At 46.9% G+C, this 17,109-nt stretch overlaps 1 protein-coding gene across 1 annotated transcript in view; it reads right to left on the bottom strand.

The window, feature by feature from the left end:
• Positions 1 to 17,109, bottom strand: part of LOC147659375 (E3 ubiquitin-protein ligase TRIM11-like) — a 134,184-nt gene that overhangs the window by 3,941 nt on the left and 113,134 nt on the right. The gene's annotated exons all lie outside the window — the stretch shown is intronic.

The raw sequence follows: 17,109 nt of genomic DNA, 5'->3' as shown, positions 1-17,109 counted from the left end.
TATACAGCACACTGCACCAGAGAGCACAACGGACTAACAACTACAATCCACCCAGTAGACCGCACTCTACAGTATACTTCACACTGTGCTGAATACTAGAGTGTATACTGTACAAGACTACACACTGCACTAGATAGTAATCTGCACTAGAGAGCACGGTGGGCTCTACAGCACACTGCACTAGAGAGCACTGCGGGCTATACAGCACACTGCACCAGAAAGCACAACGGACTAACAACTACAATCCACAATGTAGACCGGACTCAATAGTATACTTCATACTGTGCTGAATACCCTCCTGCAGCACTAGAGAGTATACTGTACAATACTACACACTGCATTAGATAGTAAACTGCACTAGAGAGGACTGTGGGCTCTACAGCACACTGCACCAGAGAGCACACTGCACTAGATACCATGGTTTAGTAGGGATCAATGAATGTAGGGAGGGCCCAAGTTTGCATATGGAGTTTGAAACGGAGTTGTGGTTCTGCCTCAAACGTTTAAAACCACTGAAAGTCACCTGTTTTAGCTTGCAAGGCATGTCATAACTCAGGCAACCCCCTTGCGCTGTGTATGTCCTCACAGGACATCAATGATGACATCATAAGTGACACTGATAGCGACTCGTAGAAAAGAGACTTGCATCGAAGAAATCCTCTCGTGTAACTGTCTACCATGTTAATAATTATGTATTGTGTAAAACTAATGCGCATAACATAAAAACAAGGGTTGGGGGCGTGGCTACGCGCTGAACATGGCGGTCGTCTGATCGGCGAGCTCTGGCCCTGGGCTGCAATTATCCTGCAATAATCATGCCAAAACCACTTACCCAAGATCATACTCTACTCACAGACTATTGGAGAGGTAGCGGGCTCCGGCCATACCGTTGCAGATACGGTGCGCCGTTGGAAATCGTGGATCGGGGTGAGAACCTGGAGCCCTCGCCTTTGGAACACGCCATTTTCCTGCCACAGAGAAGTGCGTAGAAGAAAGCTGACCCTCGCTACGGAGCTGCGACAAACCGGTGTGGCTGCGGTCCGAGGGCAGACCGGCGCTTGATCGTTTTGACGTGACGGCAGAGCAGACACCGAACCGCGGGCTGCCGAGGTGGAGAAGGGCACCTACGCGGCAACTGGCGAGAGAGAGGTGAGACTGGAGCGGTGGTGAGGCCTACGCATCCCGCCCCTTGACCTCTCCCTCTGTGGTGGTATGCCGGAGCCTCGGGTCGCGGAGGCCGATAAGTGAAGGCGGTTTGCCCCTGGTCCGGTTGTTTGTGTTGAGCGGTGGGGCGTCTGAGAGGCGCCTTCAACGCCGGGCCCCCCTCTCGACCTTGAACTGCTTAACTGGTGGCAGCACTGGGGTCGGTCTGGGACCCGGAGAGGCGTCAGAGCCCGGTGAGGCGAGGTGCCTGCGCCCTATGAAGCAAAGTTCTGCCGGTTTCCTCCTAGCTGGGGTGCTGATACACTGCGAAGTACTCCTGATTGCCATGGGGAGTTGAAGCCACTGGCGGCAGTGGGGGCGGTCTCCCGCCGCGAGGCCTGGAGTCTGGCGCTCCCTCGGGACGGGCACTGAAAACAGAGTCACCTCTGCAAGGTGCACAAGAGACGAGTGGACCTTGCAAGATCTCTAGGGCGACGCGAACTTGGAATACCAAGGACTGGAACCCACGGGGTGTCTCTTGCCTAGCCCTGACATGCCGGTGGCCTGTACCATGCACTGAATAAAGCGCGGAGCCGGGACTTTTGACCCCTTGTTATCCTATCTGGTCTTATGAAGGTGACTAAATGATGGACCTGAGCAGTGGGGAGTCCTGAGCCCAGGCAGCCATTAAAAGATACCAGCTGGGGGGGAGACGCCATTTTACATACTGTGGCACAGCGCTGTGATGGAGTACAGGATCTGCCTGATGCCGCACCCTGGCGCCTACATGCGGTACGAATAACAAGGGTACCTGCGACACACACGCCCTAACTGGAACTGTGTTCTTCGAGACCCCAGGGTTGTACGCACTTGGGTGGACAGTGAGCTTCTTCCCTGACGCTTCCTCGATCACGGACAATGGGGCGCAACAGGGTTAAACAGCAGAACCACAGTGGAGCAGACTTCGTGTCGGCAAATGTGGAGCATACGGACGGCGAAACTGCGCCTAGCTGCGTCCCGCCGACGGCTGTCGCGGAGCCAATGGACAAACTCAACCTCATCCTGAAAGAGGTACGTGATTCCAGGAAGGCGATAGAGCTCCAAATTGGAGCCCTTACTACTGGCCTGGACCTGCTTCGGGCAGACCATACTAAAACATCGGACAGGGTGAAGGACCATACGACGACGCTTGCCAAGGTGGTGCCGAAGCAGAAACAAATTGAGATGGACGTAAAACAACTGCAAATGCAAGTGGCCATTCTGCTTGACCGTGTAGAGGATGCGGAGGGCCGGGCGCGGAGGAATAACATACGTGTGATTGGTATGCCAGAGAAAAGCAAAGGAACTGATGCACCACTCTATATGGAACAATGGCTTCGAGAACACATCACGACGGAGGGCCTCTCGGAGCGATATTGTATAGAACGCGCGCACCTGATAACAATGAGACGCCCGAAGCCGGGGGGCCCGCCACGACCACTTATCCTTAAACTGTTGAACTACCGAGACAGAGACACGCTCCTACAGAAAGCCAGAGACCTGGCGCCAATAAGCTTTGAGAATGCGCGGATCTCGCTATACCCAGATTACACAATGCTAGTACAGCGACGGCGGTCCTCCTTTATGGCTGTAAAACAGAGACTGCGGGATTTGGAACAGAAATATGCCTTACTTTTTCCTACACAGCTAAAAATAATGTATGAGCAGAAAACGTACTTCTTCGAAAGCCCAGGAGACGTCGAGGACTGGCTAGAGGTGATGGAATTAACCAGCGCTACAGCGAATCCCACACAGGCCAAAGACGAACCGATCCACCATCGGCACTGCAGTGGACTGTGGGGGCGGGAGGACACGCCGTACTCCAGCGCGGAAATTCATCACATCACAACAGACACGACGAAACAAATCCCAAGCGATCATCGCTACGCCCACCTTAACGAACATCCCCAGATTGGATGTTCACTCCTCCTCGGAAGATGATACGCAAAGTGAATCGGACTCTGGAGGCAGTGTGGGTCTGTTCCCCTCGGCCACCCCGCAACTGATTACCAATTTATTTGGCTAAATGGACACGTGCAAGTATCTTTTCTCTCCTTGCAATTGTATAATGTAATTAATGTTTGACTCATTGTAGGCATTAATGTCTGCGCAGTGGTAGGCATAATGGTATTATGGCCCAGGATGCCGTTGTAGCTTTAACGTTATAGAGGTAACTCGTACCACCCACATGCAAAGCGCTAGCGCGATCCCCCACAAGGCGAAGGCTCTTTTTATGATTATTATGTTCGTATTGGTTATGTTAGCATTTTTTGTGGTCCGGTATAGTTCAACGACTGGACCGAGTATTGGGAAAGTTGGGAGGGGAACGGTCTCAAAATGTCTGTTGTTAATGATCTGTTGGCCAGCCCGTGTGACATACTGTTTCAGTTATTTAATATGGTTAGTATCATGATGCATACATTAGGGAAGTACACAATCATAACTTGGAACATAAGAGGTATGGGCACAACACACAAACGCCACAGGATAAATGCGCACCTACAGCGCCTTAAGGCACAGATCGTATATGTTATGTTATATAAGCTTGTATAGCGCACGGCTGCCCCAGCCAAGGGGCGTCCCGGCGCTGGCTGCATGAACCTGAGAGGGAAGAAATGCTGAAGAGGTGAGTTAGTGGATATTGCAGACTAACAAAAGAGATGAGTTTTTATAGCTTTTCTGAAGGATAGCAGATCCTTCATTCCCCATATTTGAGTTGGGAGTTCATTCCAGAGCTTAGCCGCAAGATATCTGAATGAACGGCCACCCATCCTGGCTATTTTAATGCGGGGCACTGCAGCTAGATTCTGTCCCTCAGAACGCAAGGTGCGTCGAGGAACGTAGGATGAGAGGAGTGGACATAGCATGGGGGGGAGGCAGTTTTCAGGATTTTAAATGCTAGGCATACATTTTTTTTAGTGGATCCTTTTTTCCACGGGAAGCCAGTGGAGTTTTGTAAGGACATTGGTCACTGACTTATGGCGGGGGAGGCCGGTCAAAGCTCTGGCGCCGGCATTCTGGACTCGCTGGAGTCCAGATTTCTCTGCTACGTTTGCCCCTAGCAGAAGAGAGCTGGCGTAGTCCAGCCGCGAGAGGATGGCTGACTGAACCACCAGTTGGCGGGTTTGGTGGTCAAAGAATTTTAAAATCGGTCTGAGATTTCTTAAAATTCCAAAACAAGTTGCTGCCACTGTCTTAGTGTGGTGGGTGAAGTTCAGGGCAGAGTCCACCCAGACTCCCAGATTTTTTACGTGGTCTTTAGCCTCGGATGGTTGGCCGAGGGTCTCTGGCCACCAGCTATTCCCCCAGGCAGTTGTTTCTTTGCCCACCAGCAAGACAGGCTACAGGAATCGCACATGGTGGAAAGTGAAGTGGTAAAACTCCGAAAGAAATGGAGGGGACAGGTATTCTCCACTATTTACTCCAATTATGCGAGGGGGGCCACAATCTGGATACGACATGGAGTACCCTTTGCAGCAAAGAACAGAGAATTGATAAACAGGGAAGATATGTATTAGTTAAAGGGAACGTTAGATGGTCAGTTGGTGGTGTTGGGCAATATCTATGCCCCTAACTATGACCAGGATCAATACTGGGATACGTTAAGTGGGGCATTGGCAGGTTGGGAGGCACACCCCTGGATAGTGGGGGGAGACTGCAACGTAGTGTTGGATGTGTCCTTGGACAGATCGCACCCACCCTTACATGGCGCTGGGGTATTCAAGCAGGTCGAGGCACTAAGAAGGTGGGCGGACGGATGGGGGTTACGAGATGTGTGGCGACTACGACATCCAGCAAATAGGGAATACTCGTGCTACTCTGCGGTGCACGATCTCCACACGAGAATAGATAGAGTGTTTTGCTCAGACAGGATAGCCATGCAAGTGATCCAATCCACATATCTACCCAAGACCTTCTCGGATCACAACCCACTAGAGCTACTCATTACATGGGGCAGGTTGCCCCCACCGGTTCCAACATGGAGCCTTTGGCCGCAGCTCTTTGAAGATCAGGTATTTTGCAGTGCCCTCTCTGACACTATAGACCATTACTTTACATAAAACAGCAACGCAGCCACAAGTAGATTGGTGGAAGGGGACGCCTTTAAGTCAGTAATAAGGGGGAAAGCAATTAGCACGACAGTGGGGGCACGACAGGAACTACATAAGTCTCTATTGGAGGTTGAGGAGAGAATGGGCAGGCTGGAACAAGATGTGAGAAATAATGCAGAGCAGAAGGGCCCTCTACAGGAGGCAAGAATTAGACATGCTGAATTACTAGAATAGCTAAGGGTAATAGACTACGCGACATATACGCAACGTGCACATAGTGAGGCAGACAAAGCGGGAGCACTACTTGCTCGTCTAATACGCGACACCCCCCCACCAGTGGTTATACCCCGGATTGTAAACTAAAATGGGGATATAGTCACTAGCCAAGGAGAGATTAATGCTGCATTCAGAGACTACTACGCCACAGTATACGGGGCATCTGACTCCTCCACTAGGGAACAAATGGAGGCTTTCCTGTCCACCTTAACATTCCCAGAAATTCCAACATCGTCCGAAAGGGCCTTATAGGACACATCACACCACATGAGATTAAGGTTGCAATGAAGGGGCTACCACAAAATAAAACTCCAGGCATGGATGGACTCCCCATTGAGTTCTACGACACGTATGCCGAGGCCTTAGTGCCACAACTAGTGGAGCTATACAAAACAATATGGGAGAAGGGCTCTCTACCCATCACAACAGCACAAGCCCTGGTTATTTCGCTGCCAAAGCCGGAAAGAGACCATACGGACATACGCCCTCTCTATGACCAGAATCCGCCCTCTCCATGACCAAGCAAGTCAACGCCGTCTCCGCGTCCTGCTTCAACACCCTTCGAATGCTCCGCAGGATCTTCAAATGGATCCCCTCCGACACGAGAAAAACCGTCACCCAGGCCCTCGTCACCAGCAGACTGGACTACGGGAACGCCCTCTACGCAGGAACAACAACCAAGCTCCTGAGACGGCTGCAACGCATCCAGAACACCTCGGCACGACTGATCCTCGACGTACCCCGTCACAGCCACATCACACCCCGCGAAGAGGCCTACACTGGCTCCCGTCAACAAGAGGATCACCTTCAAACTCCTCATCCACGCACACAAAGCCCTATACAACACCGGACCAGCATACCTCAACGACCGACTCAGCTCCTACACCTCCACCCACAGCCTCCACTCTGCCAGCCTTGCCCTCGCCACAGTTCCCACCAAACGGAAAACAACCGCTGGCGGCAGATCCTTTTCCTACCTCGCCGCCAAGACCTGGCACACTCTCCCTACCAATCTACGACAGACCCAAGACCTGCTGGCCTTCAGAAGACTCCTCAAGACCTGGCTCTTCGATCAGTAGCAGCCCCCCTCCACCCCAGCGCCTTGAGATCCTCACGGGTATGTAGCGCGCTCTACAAATGTACTGATTGATTGATTGCTTGACATGGCTAACTATCGGCCACTATCATTGTTACCCACTGAATACAAAATATTGAGTAAAGTGTTGGCTAACAGACTACTTCCGCATTTATCGAAATTGATCCATATGGATCAAACTGGATTTTTACTGGCACGCAGTACCTCACTCAACATCAGGAAATTGCACTACCTGATGAGACCCACATGCGGGCTGCGTCTCGCTGGATTTCCGGCAAGCATTCAACTCAACTCACTGGGGGTACAGGTTTCAGGCGCTATCGAAATTTGGGATACCGGAAGAGTACATAACATGGCTACGATTGTTGTAGAACGCCACAACGGCACGCACAAGAACAGGAGGACACATTTCGGAGGAATACACCATACATAAAGGGACCAGACAGGGATGCCCCTTATCGCCCCTCATTTTTATTCTGGGGCTAGAGCCGTTAGCCACAAAGCTAACAGTGTGGATGAGCCGCCTACATAGATCTGGGTGTGGACACAGTGAATCCGCTAACAGAGGAGGACTGGCAAATGCTGTGGTTGTGATGCAGGCCACTGCTTCTACAGCCCGACAGAGTTGTGGTCGAGTCCATCACTTCAGTAACTGTCAGAAAACAGTGCCCCATTTCAAACACAGGTGCAAGAGGCCAGTATATCGGTGATGGACAGGGTCTACTCTGCTTTTCACCATTCCAAGGTCGATAAAAAGTGGCGCTATTTAGGTGAGTGTCATTCCATCCTTTAAGCACTATTAGTATTATTTTTAAGTATTGTAACAAGGATGGGGGTCGTGATGATTATCAATAATAAAATTAACATTGTTAATCGAACAGATGCGCTCACCTGATGCAATGGGGCAGTAAGGATGCTGCACGTGCACCTGAATATAAATTGAGAAGAATCGAAGGTAGGACAGAAGTGCTGCGGGCGTAGCCACATTTAAAGAATGGGCAATGCCTTTAATTTTAACATCTCTGCTCCCGTTTCCTCTGCACACTGCCCTCTCTGCTCTTGCCCCACCTGCTCACCAGTTGCTGCTTGTGATCTTGATAGTGGTGAGGTGTAAATGTTGTCTGCAATTCCAGCTAGTGAGAGAGTCAGATTTGCACTGGGGTTTGCAAGGAAACATTGAAAAATGTGGCCAACAGCACATTTCAAAACACAATTTCTACGTAAATTTGCTAAAACATTTTATTTTGTCAAGGAGCAGTCCTGATATACTTAACTATCCCTACTTGTCTCTGGCATCCTGACACTATAAGGAAGGTCACACATTTGGTTTTACAACACACAGGCAGACTCTCTCCTCCTATCTCCTATCTCTTTTATAAGGTGTTACTTCTTAAGAGTATTGTTTAACCAAAAATTTATACTAAGTAATATTATCAAATTATTATGCTCAGGACCCCTATGAATTTGTGCCTATGAATTTGAACCAGCAAGGTGGAATACATTATTTATGTGGCAAAAAAGGCAAATTATGCTGCACCTGTAGTTTTATTATTATTATCTAATGGTCTGTGATAATTTACTTGTGAAAATGACCTGTTAAATTCTGATACATGCAGACTTTGGTGCACTAAGTGCTGAATTCCCACGTTAGCCCCCATTTTCTAGTTGAGAACACTTGAACTATGAGGTATTTAGCAAAGTCTAGTAAATACCTCACCCTACGGTGTCAGTATTTACCGGGTGTGGTTAATATCTCACCACCATCCGACCAACATTTTATAGGGCACAAATTCAACTAGAAAGTATAAGAGTGCTTTGCATGAGCAACAGTTACATTACACAATGTACCCTCGACTCCAACTCTCTCCTCCAGTACCATATTGTAAACCTTCTTTGGTGCCGGAGTGTCTGCGCCCCAAGTGTATTTTACTTGCAAACATCTCCTCCATATGGGCGGGCAAATGGATTCCCCACTTGACAAGCAAAAAATGTTGAGGAGCAATTCAGGAAATGTTATTTAACAATGCATGAGAAATGCCTTGCAATGATGCATAGACATGTCCTTTCACCAACCATGGCATTTGAAGTCCATGAAGCCTCACTGTGGTACTCTGCCCAGGTTCTAGATCCCTTCCGTAAAGGGGAATTTCTTAGGACTTTGAAAAGTACAGCTTCATTTTTGATGGTTTCAATAACTCTGACGTAATATGTGCCCAGTTCAACTCATATGTTGCAGAACCTGTACCAGAAAATCGCATTCTTCAGGTGCACCAGTATTGGCATGGAAAGCCATGTCAGTGGCCATATTTAGCAAATTGTGTACTGGCTGTTTTGGCGTAGCCCGTCTCAAGTGCCAATGTTGAGAGGGCCTTTTCACAGATCAAAGTTTACATGGGAAGGTAAGAGTGAGTGCACATGAACTAAGACTCACTGAAGAAGTATGTATGGTGTTTGATTTGTAGAAATGTATTTGGACCTCATATATACTCTATGTACACTGTCTATATACCATGCAGTGCAGAAAACAAGCAATAATAAAAGCAAAACTTTCCATAAACACTGGAAAAACACTTTGGGGCACATTTACAAAGAAAGTGACTCAGTGCGTGCTGCAAGCCATTTGGCTGCGCCGCACGGAGTCACTTTCAAAGTACAGGGATGAGACATATTTACAACACTATGTGGCATCTCTGTGCTTCCCCCTGTGCTGGCACACAAACTGCTGCCTTGCGCCAACGCAGGCATCCTTGCACCATGGTGCCATTAGCTGCTTGGACTTGGGTCGGGACTACTGGTAGGGCTAAGGCCTTTATTGGACGTAGAGATCAGGGTGCTTGGACTAGGGCTAAGATTGGCTGTAAGGTCCTGGTCTCCTATTGGTTCTAGATTTTAGGGCTAGTTTTGTGATTGGATAGTGTTAGGGCTAGGGTTCCCATTGACTGAAAGGGTCACCTGATTACTAGGGCTATATAAGGCCAGGCTTATGGCGTCTCAGCGAAGGGCGGAGCGGACAAGGGCAGTTGCCTGTTTGAGCCTATTCGAGACTGACCAGGACCAGGGCCAGAAATGCTGCCCTTTTTCTCATTTAGCAATACCCAGCCCACACCATCCACAAACAGAGCAACACACTCACACCAAATGTACACCACGCACAACACTATGCACAGATTAATGTACCAGCCTGCACTACAAACCCAACCAAACCACATCTACACACCCTACTATCCCAACTACCACACATATCCACCATCACCCACAAACAGTACACAACTCTATCCTATACCACTAACCAATACACTCATTACTAACACAACGCCAAACACCATACATAACTACATCCCATTCATACACTCTCTCCCTGCTGTAATTACACCTAACAGACCACCTGTTATCACTAACAAACGTATAATCATCCTTCCATCAGTTGTCCAACAAACACCCTCCTCTCCCTTCTACCATAATAACACTAACATACAACACATACAGAAGGTCAGTGTAAGGAAACACTTACTATTAAAAACATGTCCACAAATGGAACCTTACCTGACATGGCCCATGACTAGCTATGAACGGTTTCTGCTAATAAGGTTCCGTTTTGATCTATATCATCTTCTACTGGCAGTATCAAGTGGGGCTCAACGGGGTGAAGTGTTGCCAGCTTGTGGCTGCGACGGAAAGTCTCCTCAAGATCTGGCACACTTTCTCTTTATCTGCCCCTATTATTCCATCCCACGGAAATTATATCTTAAACCGTGCCTTAAAAAATTGAGTTTTGCACAAATTAAACCTGCACTTTACTATTTACAACTACTGAATAGCGATTGTACATTATTTGTCTGTAACTTTTTTTTAAAAGCCATCTGTTTTAAGAAAAGTATGGATGGTTAATTATGCTGCAAACGTTTTAGGTGCCTTTTTAAGAATACAGTTATTTATGTTTTTAACCAAATACTGCTCATGCTCATTGTGTCTGATGTACCACCCTTTTCTTCGTACTGTATACTGTGTCATTATTTGCCATATGAAATGAATTGTTTGTTATGTTTTTAAATGTGTACTTAAAACTGTACTTTTATGATTGTAAAATCTACAATCGAATAAAGATTTTTGATTTGATTTGATTTACAACACACACTGCACACCACCACACTTTGTAACTCTTGAAACAAACCAGTCTAAGATAAACACTCTCACCTCTACTTAATTCCCTCCTACACACAACATACACTCTACTCATAACACATCACCACCCCTCTACGTCACAACCTCCTCTCAAACAATACTACACAACCAAATCCAGTGCATGAAATATATACATCAGCGCCCCTTTTTAACTACACCTCAAAAGCAAAACATATCACACAAACCAGCACAACAAGATCTTCAGAGCACAACACCTCATAATAATTACCATCACAAAATACATACATATATCCACCTTTCAAACCACACAAAGGAACAAACTCCAATGCCAAGCTTTCACTCTTCCACCACACCTAACACAGATACAGCAATACAGCACCGCTCTTCTAACCGCCTCTCATCCATTGGACAATTTAGAACATTACGACATGACCCACATGCTGCACCACCTCCCCTGACTCATACACCTTCCGCCTTAAACACACGCAAAAAATATAAGCAACATGCCACACCTCACAACTTTGCTTCCCCATGTCTACCTCACAACAATGTTACACCACAAAAGCAACACAACGCTCCAACTCACTCTCAAACACCATCTCCAACACATACACATGCAGACCCATCAAAATGCCTTCTTAGCATGCTGGATGAGGAACACGATACAGAACAGCTACACGATTGCTATCCTATTACAGCTAATACCAGCACTAAAAACACACCTGCTACGCACCCACACAATACTGATCACACTTCTACAAAACAAAGTCCCACTATCATCAAAGGCCACTCTCTACACGGTCTACTAATAAATGCTCGATCCCTCTCTAAAAACAAGCATCACATCTACGACCTTATCACCGATGCAAAATCAGACAAACTATTCATAACCAAATCATGGTTGGGAGAGGATATGGCTCCAGTCCTGCATGAAGCCATTCCTCTACGCTATCAAATAATCACCCAAAATCGTATAGCCAAAAAAGGAGGTGGTCTAGCTGTTGTATTCAGGCAAACAATACATATCACTAAAGTTGACAACATCTCCATAAAGAATTGTGAGGCTCTTCTAACAAGATGCAATCCTACACCGTCTTCCACCTGTAACTTCCTGCTCCTTTACAGACCTCCACCGAGCAAGGCAACATTCTCAGACACACTTCTAGACACAGTTTCAAACCTGATAACAATACACTCCAACCTATGCGTTCTGGGTGACCTTAACATTTGGTTTGACAAACCCAATATGACCCATCCAAAAACAATAATCACCGGCCTAGATGCATTGAACCTGCATCAGATTGTCCACAATCCGACCCACACAGCTGGACATATCCAAGATGTCATTTTTGCTAATACTGAACTAGTTACCTTTCAAACTATAACTCCAGTCACATGGTCAGACCACCACTTGCTTGCTTTCCAACATAGAACAACACTAAGCGACGAACCTAAAACTACCTTACATCCATCCACCTATCGGCCGGGGAACAAACTCAATTTGGAACACTTGGAAACACAACTAACATCCAGTATAAATCTGGAAACCATAAATTCAGTTCAGAATCTATATGAGTGGCTACAGGAAGCTTTTGACATCCTGATATCACTCAAAACCACACAACAGAACAAAAGAAAACATAGAAATAAAAGACATAAAACAGTAAATTAGAAAGCTGCAACGTACCTGGCTCAAAACAAACGCCAAACAAGACAAACTTCACCTACAGAAAATAACAGATTATATAAGTTGGCTATCAAAAAAGCTAAGAAAAGGTACTATTCAGACAGAATTCTAAACGCTAAATGTGCAAATAAAGAATTCTATAAAATACTCAATGAATTTCGGAAACCAAATTGCCTAGAAGGAACTCATCCAGTTACTCAAGATTTCACAGACAAACTGGCGAATTATTACACGGACAAAGCAGACACGTTGGACTCGTACTTAAAACAGAAACAAAACACCAGCACTAACCCTTGTACAAAACAACTATCTAAGAATGCTCTAATCAAGCCTCTCCGTTCCTTCCAACACATCTCACAAAATGAATTTATGGACCTGATAAAAGCAAGCAGCCCTGCCGGCAGCCCTTCTGACCCCTGTCCGCCACAAACTTTCAAGACAATTCTTTTAACATCCACTGCTGCCATTCCAGTAAGAAGAATCATCAACCATTTCTTAACTACTGGAATATTTCCAGAAGAAAACAAACTTGGACCCGCTGAACCCTGACAACTACAGACCCATTACAATTGGACCTTTCCTGGGCAACCTGATAGAAAGAGCAGCGTTCACCCAGATGTCACAATTCATTGAAGAGAATGACATACTTTCGATTTCCAAACAGGATTGGGCTCGGGAAGAGGCACTGAATTTGCCCTCCTTGCCATCTGGGATGACCTAAAGACTACAGTTGACCGCAACGGGGTTGCTGCTCTACTCCTCCTGGACATCTCAGCTGCCTTTGACACGGTTGACCATGACACTCTGAAACAAAGACTTTATGAAGCCGGCATAGAGGAAACTGCTCTAGACTGGATCGAGTCCTACCTTCGAAACAGAACCAATGTCATCCATACCCCAAATTCTCGTCCAAACAGTACTCCACAAAAGCAGGGGTCCCTCAAGGTTCTATCATCTGGCCCATGCTTTTTAACATCTACATGAAGTCTTTACCAGTACTGATCAATAAATTTCACCTCACGTGCAACAACGATGAAGATGGCCCGCAAATACTCCTTCAACTGTAATGCCCCAAAGACATTGGAAAATCACCAATTTTCAGCTGTCTCAGAGCCGTGGGTCAGTGGATGACTTGGAGCCATCTCAAATTGAATGCTTCAAAAACTGAAATACTCACGTGTGGAGATTGGAAAAATTACAACCCGCTTGCCGCATGGCCTGATGAACTGGGATCACTGCCTACAGTATTGAAGGAAGTAAGAAACCTTGGAATGACCATGTAATCCAAGCTGTCGATGAATGCCCAAGTGGATAAACTAGCAAGATCAAGCTTTGCTACTATAAAAACGCTGCAATAAATTTTCCCTCATTTGGGATTTCACACAAGGTCCAAGCTACCATCTCCTTGTTCTATCCAAACTCTATTACGCCAATAGCCTCTACCACGGATCACCTTTAACAACCATGAAAAGACTACAACGAATTCAGAACTCGGCTGCCAGACTACATTTGCATATCAAACCAAGAGACCACATCTCCCCTGCCTTGAAAGCCCTGCATTGGTTACTGGTTGCCAGAGGATCCACGTTCAAGCTGCTTTGTATTACTCACAAAGCAATACACGGAATAGGACCACTCTTCATCAGCAATAAAATCACCAAACACATTCAACAAAGGAAGCTCCTCTCTAAAGGAGCATCTCGCCTCAAAATCCTACCATACAAGAAAAATACCACGGGTGGCACATCCTTCTCTGTTCAAGCAGCCAAACTATGGAACTTTTTACCCCCAAACATAAGATCCACTGACAACCACCTTATCTTCAGAAAACTACTCAAGATTTGGCTCTTCCCCACATAAGCACCATACGCAAACAGAAATTTACAGCATATCCCTCTGTATATAAGCATTTGTTTTCACTATAGATATGTACATATCTTTGTGTATTACTTTATAAAACATGTAAAATAATTATGTTGTTAAGAGAAGAAAAAATAATAATATTAATAAATAAATAAAAATCATCTTTTGGTCTACATGTACATACGTCCATTGTGCATCTATGCACCTTCCATGTACTTGGATCTGTGTGTCTGTTACTTTTCTCCTGAAAAAGCATATCCAATGCACTACCCTATTTCTCATCCTGTGCCTCTATCAATATATTTAATCTAAATATACTTACTTCCTTTATGTATCTATATACTTTCAATGTACTTCTGGATCTATATATTTATCACTTTCTTCTAATTTAGCATTTCCAATGCACTGCCCTATTTCTCAGCCTATGCATCTATCAATATATCTTCTAGTCCAACTTTCTGACTCATCTCAAACTTCTTTCTACTACCCTATCTCTCATCCTATACATCTATCAATATATCCTCTACATCCACTCTCCTATTTATACCACTACTATGATCGCCAACATAACCATTTCTAGACTCTCTCATACTCTACCCCTCCTTGCATCATCTGACACCTATTTTTACTATACGGATTTCCTAAAACAAACTTTTTTAAAACTCTTTCCTCTGAGTCCTCCCCTCCGAAACTCCTTTGTGCTGTTCTTGGAGCCACGGGACGGACCGTTGTTTGCTGCTTTGACCCCTGGAAGGAAGCTAGCACCTCGCCAGACCCGCTTCGCGGGTCCCGCATCGCGGGTCCGGCATCGCTGTCGGACCTTGAGGCAGAGACTGCGTCTGAGGCCTTTTGGACTTCTGCTTGTTGAGCCATGGGGAGCGCTGATGGGGCAGCAGGGCTGCGAGCTGTTTCACAGGGACTCAACTTCCCAGGAGTCCCTGTGTGAGTAAGTGACCCGCAACACCTGGGCCGCTCTCCCTGCCTGCCACGCCCCCGCCTCGGTGTTTCAAATACCTGCATTTCGCCCTCACATGTGGGATTCCCTTTGTGCTGTTCTTGGAGCCACGGGACGGACCTTTGTTTGCTGCTTTGACCCCTGGAAGGAAGCCAGCACCTCGCCGGACCCGCTTCGCGGGTCCCGCATCGCTGTCGGACCTTGAGGCAGAGACTGCGTCTGAGGGCTTTTGGACTTCTGCTTGTTGAGCCGTGGGGAGCGCTGATAGGGCAGCAGAGCTGCGAGCTGTCTCACAGGGACTCAACTTCCCAGTAGTCTCTGCGTGAGTAACTGACCTGCAACACCTGGGCCGCTGTCCCTGCCTGCCACGCCCCCCGCCTCTCCTCCCTACTTTACTGACTTGTTACACCGCTGCGCGGGAGCGCCCTGGGCTAAGCCCGGGCAAAGGGCGGGCCCTCTTAGGCCCTCCAAGGCCCGTAGGGTCTGGTCTGGGCCAGAACTCTTGTTTTTTTTTTCAGGTGACTGTATTGTATTATGCATAATCACAGGGGCCTTTAGTAACGTGAGCAAATCTGTGTGCCACTATTTTTATTTGCGGTATTAAGGAACTAGGGTCTTTGGGTTGTGCTCAGTTCTTCCAGGTATTAATCTCCAGCCAAAGTGATGTGCACTCGTGAAACACGAAGCAAAGCTGCGGCTGGAGCTTCAAAATTGACAGGCACACTAGATAATTTCATTGTGTGCACTAACTCTTTAATTGATGAGGGAATTGCCTTCATGGGAAGAAGGGTGTCCCAGGGTCTCGCACAAGCGAGAAGGTCCTCACTAGGCCCTATAGCCTCTGTACACACACCAATTAAATCCCAATGTATTCCTGAATCCAACCCTTCCTCTACCCCCTTATTAGCAGTCTCCCTTACTCCTTCTTTGGTTCCCTCGTTAGCTATTGACCATCAAGACATGACACTTTCACAAAGGGGCATACTGGAGGGTGCTATCCCTAAACGCACCCAACTAAATTGTAAGGACAATGGCGACCGCATAGTTATTTATGATGAGGCAGGAGGCCCCAGTGGGGCCGCCAGTACCAGTGGTGGGCTCGAGGAGGGGAGAGCTAATTTGGACACTTTGGGTAATAGTGTTGGGAGAGTAGAGGCGCTTCATGTATCCCGCCCCCTATCGATGGGCATTCCTGATGATACAGCCTCAAATATTAGTCTGGAAAGCATCCTTGAGGCGAGCAGCCTGGATGAAACCTCAGATGGTACAGATGATAGGAACGGTATATTTATGAGCTCCTTATCTGATCTTATTAAGTCTTTACTTTCTCCTCTGGAGATCAGATTACAGGGCATTGAACATCAGCTCCAGACTTTAAACCGAGGGCTAAAAACCCGGCCTAATGCTCCTACCCAAAAAGCTTCTGGTACACTAGCTTTGGCTGGGTCAAAACCGCCTAATCTACTAAACAGTCTGAAGGGAAAAATCCCACCCCTAAAACGTGCTTGCCCAAAACCCCCACCCCTAAGAGCAATATAAATTGTATCACTAAGTTGCCTTTTAATGTCCCTAGCAAATCGCAGGAAAAAGATGGTCCCATCATCCCTGCTCCTAAATCCCTTACATCACTCCCAGTGGATCCCAAGGTACGACGGAATATTAGTCTACCACCTGACGCCTACCCTTATGTTATAGTTCTAACAGGTGTCCCCGAACTTGCCCCCGCAACATCAGAACCATTTTGGGCTCTAAAAAACAAAGTCTGCCACTGGTTAGATAGAAACTACCCACTTCCACCTAATATCCATAGTAATCTGCTTATGGTGGAGAGAGCACCGTGGGTTGGTGAGAGTAA

This window comes from Lissotriton vulgaris, unplaced genomic scaffold (assembly GCF_964263255.1).
Source record: "Lissotriton vulgaris unplaced genomic scaffold, aLisVul1.2 SCAFFOLD_922, whole genome shotgun sequence".
In the NCBI taxonomy this organism is placed as follows: Eukaryota; Metazoa; Chordata; class Amphibia; order Caudata; family Salamandridae; genus Lissotriton; species Lissotriton vulgaris.
Note: the sequence above shows the minus strand (reverse complement) of the source record. Positions and strands in the feature narration are given on the sequence as shown.